At 36.5% G+C, this 3,843-nt stretch overlaps 1 non-coding gene across 1 annotated transcript; it reads right to left on the reverse strand.

Moving 5' to 3' along the window:
* Nucleotides 1-2,905: 2,905 nt before the first annotated feature.
* On the reverse strand, nt 2,906-2,990 carry TRNAK-UUU (transfer RNA lysine (anticodon UUU)). Its single transcript has one exon. It is a non-coding gene; the product is annotated as a tRNA-Lys (tRNA).
* Between the last annotated feature and the right edge of the window lie 853 nt (nt 2,991-3,843).

The raw sequence follows: 3,843 nt of genomic DNA on the forward strand, positions 1-3,843 counted from the left end.
TGCCTAATTGCTCTGGCTAAGATTTTCAGCACTATGTTGAATATAAGTGGCAAGAGGGGGCATCCTTGCCTTGTTTGTGATCACAGAGGATAAGGTTTTGGTTTTTCATCATTGAGCATGATGTTAGCTGTGGGCTTTTCATATATGGTATTGATTATGTTGAAATAATTACCTTCTATTCCTAGTTTGTTGAGAGTTGTTTTTTTTTTTTATGATGAAAGGGTATTGAATTTTGTCAAATACCTTGTCTGCATCAATAGAGATGATCATGTGATTTTCATCACTTACTCTGTTAATGTTAATGACACTGATTATCTGTGTTGAACCATCCTTGAATCTTAGGGATAGATCCCACTTGGTCATCATGTATGATTCTTCTAATGTGCTGTTAAATTTGGTTTGCTAATATTTCATCTAGGATTTTTGCATATATATTCATCAGGGTTATTGGCCTGTGGTTTTCTTGTAGCATCGTTTTTTGGATTTGGTATTAAGAGTAATGCTGGCTGGCCTCATATAGTGAGTTAGAAAGTGTTTCCCTCTCCTCAATTTTTGGAAAAATTTTAGAAAGATTGGTGTTAATTCTTCTTTAAATGTTTTATAGAATTTACCAGAAAGCCATCTGGTCCTGGGCTTTTCTTTGCTGAAAGTTGGTTGATTACTGATTCATTCTCCTTATTAATATAGATCTGTTCAGATTTTCTTTTTCCTCACAGTTCAGTCTTGGTAGATTTTATGTTCTTGCGAATTTCTCCATTTGTTCTATGTTATCCAGTTTGTTGGCATGTAATTAAGGCAGTTTCTTACAATCCTTTCTAATTCTATGGCAGCAGTTGTAATGTTTCCTCTGATTTTATTAGGTTCTTCTCTCTCTCTCCCTCTCTCCCTCTCTAGTCTGGCTAGAGATTCTTTCATCTGTTGATTTTTTTCCCCCAAAAAACAACTCTTTGTTGACTTTAAAATTTTTTTCTGTTCTGTATTTCATTTATTACCTCTATAATCTTTATTCTAATTTCCTTCTGCTAGTTTTGGGCTTAGTTACTAATTTCTTTTTTCTAGTTCCTTGAGGTGGAATTTGAGAGCATTCTTTTTGTTTTCTAATGTAGGTCTTTATTGCTGTGAACGTCCCACTTAGTACTGCTTTTGCTACATCCTGTAAGTTTTTGTATATTCTTTTCCTTCTTTCTTTCTTTTCTGGTTTGTTAATACTGTATTGATGCCCATGCTCAGGCCTTTACCCTTACTTCCCCTGTAGGCATAGCTGCTGTTTCCATGGCTGCTTCTTGGCCTTCAGGTTTTCATCCTTGTTCAGCAGGGCGTGCATGGCATGTGTCTTCAGCCACAGATCCGGGGGCTTGTACTTCCCATCCCTGTAGAATTTCCCGAGGTTCTCTTCCTGAGGCTGGTCAGTGGTGGTGAGAACACGGGTGGCGGATTTGCAGACAGCTTGGATCTTGGAGAGCTTGGAAGCCAGGCCACCTATCTCCAACGTGCAACTGGGACAGCTCCACATTCAGGTCTCCCATCTGTTCAAGCAGCGCCCGCTCCTTGCCGCCAGGGTGTGGCGCCTTCACCTTGGCTGTGACTGCACAGTCTGCCTCTGCTGCTGGAGGAAGAGGATTGTATATTGCTTTCATTTGTTTCAAGATATTTTCTCATTTCTGTCTTGATTTCTTTTGGACCCAGTGGTTGTCCAAGAATATGTGGCTTAATTTTCATATATTTCCCAGGCTTCTTCTGTTCCTGATTTTTAAGGTGCACACCATTAGTTTGGATAAGATACTGGGTATAATCTCAGTGTTATTAAATTTGCAAGAGTTGTTTTTTACCTAACATGTGCCCTATCGTTGAGAATTCCTATTTACATTTGAGGAAAATGTGTTCTGCTGCTGTTCAGTGAAATATTTTGAATGTCTGTTAGGATCTTTCAGTCTGTAGTGTTGTTCACATCCTCAGTTTTCTTCTTGCTATCCGTCTGGATGTTCTATCCATGCTTGAAAACGGGATGAGGAAATTTCCAACTGTTACTGTGTTGCTGTCTATTTCTTCCTTCAATTCTGTCAATGTTTGTTTCATATATTTTAAGCGTTCTGACGATGAGTCTTAAAACATTTTTAATTGTTATATCTTCATGGCCAGTTGACTGCTTTATCATTCTGTAACGTTCCTCTTTGTCTTCTCTCTGTTTTGTAGTTCTTCTGCCTCTCTTAACATCTCTTGCTGTCTTCCTGTGTGTTTCATTGATTTTTTTTAATGACATGCTTTGAGTTTTGTTTTTGTTTTTTCATTTTCCTTTGTATCTTCTCTAGATATTTTCTGTGTGGTTACCATGGGGCTTACATAAAACATTTAACAGTAATAACAACCTGCTTTAAGTTGATAGCAGCTTAACTTCAGGCTCATACAAGAATTCTGCTTTTATCTCTTCCTCCTCCACACTTTATATTGGTGTTGTCATAAATTGTATCTTTTTGTATTGTGTATCTATTAACATATTTTATTGTTATAGTTTTATAAATACTTTTGTGTTTTAATTTATATGCCAGAATAAAAGTGACTCACACACTGTATTACAGTATTGTGTTTGTGTATATATTTCCTATTACCACTGAAGTTTATATTTTCATATGCTCTCCTGTTACTCTTTTTTTTTTTAATATTTTTTATTTATTTCTAGGAGAGAGNTTCACACACTGTATTACAGTATTCTGTGTTTGTGTATATATTTCCTATTACCACTGAAGTTTATATTTTCATATGCTCTCCTGTTACTCTTTTTTTTTTTAATATTTTTTATTTATTTCTAGGAGAGAGAGAGAGACAGCGTGATCAGGGGAGGGTCAGAGAGAGAGGGAGATACAGACTCTGAAATTGGCTCGAGGCTCTGAGCTGGCAGTCAGCACAGAGCCCAACGTGGGGCTCGAACCCACGAACCGCGAGATCATGACCTAAGCAAAAGTCAGACGCTCAACCAACTAAGCCACCCAGGCGCCCCGTCTCCTGTTACTCTTTAGTGTCTTTTTGTTCAACTTGAATGACTCCCTTAAAGATTTCTTGTGAGGCAGCTCTAGCGGCGATGAACTTTCTCAGCTTTTGTTTATCTGTGAAAGCTTTTATTCATTTTTGAAGGACAGTTTTTCTGGATATAGCATTCTAGGCTAGCAAGTTTTTTTTCTTCCCCAGCAGTTTGAATATTTTATTGCACTCTTTCCTGGTCTGCAAGTTTTCTGCTCAAAAATCTGCGAATAAATTTATGAGGGTTCCTTTGTACATGACAAATACATTTTATCTTGCTTCTTTCAAAATTCTCTGTTTGACCTTTGACTATTTGATTGTACTGTGCTTTGGTGTGGACTCTTTCGGATTCATCCTGTTTAAATTCTGGTAAGTTTCTTGCATCTGGAAATCTGTATGTTCATTTTCTTCCTCAGTTTTGGGAACTTTTTGATCTTTTTTTAAAAAAAATAAGCTTTTTGTCTCTTTCTCTCTCTCTTTTTTTTTTTCTTTCTGGGACTCCCATTCTACGTATATTGGTGTATTTGACAGTATCCTATAATTCCCTTAGACGCTCTTCACTCTTTGTCTTTTTTTTTTTTTTTCCTTTCCTTGCTGCTACTGCTGCTGCTATTGTTGTAGCTGTTCTTGTGACTGGATAATTTCCCAAAAAATTTCACATTTGCTCATTCTTTCTTCTGCTTGATCTGTGATTTATGCATATTCATTATGAATATGTAAATTATTGCATTCTTGAATTGAGTTCCAAAATTTGTTTGGTTATTTTCTATATTTTCAGTTTCTTTGTTGAAATTCTCATTTTGCTCGTTTATTATTTCATGACCTCAT

The sequence above is a fragment of the Crocuta crocuta genome, unplaced genomic scaffold (assembly GCF_008692635.1).
Source record: "Crocuta crocuta isolate KB4526 unplaced genomic scaffold, BGI_CrCroc_1.0 scaffold556, whole genome shotgun sequence".
NCBI classification, from domain to species: domain Eukaryota; kingdom Metazoa; phylum Chordata; class Mammalia; order Carnivora; family Hyaenidae; genus Crocuta; species Crocuta crocuta.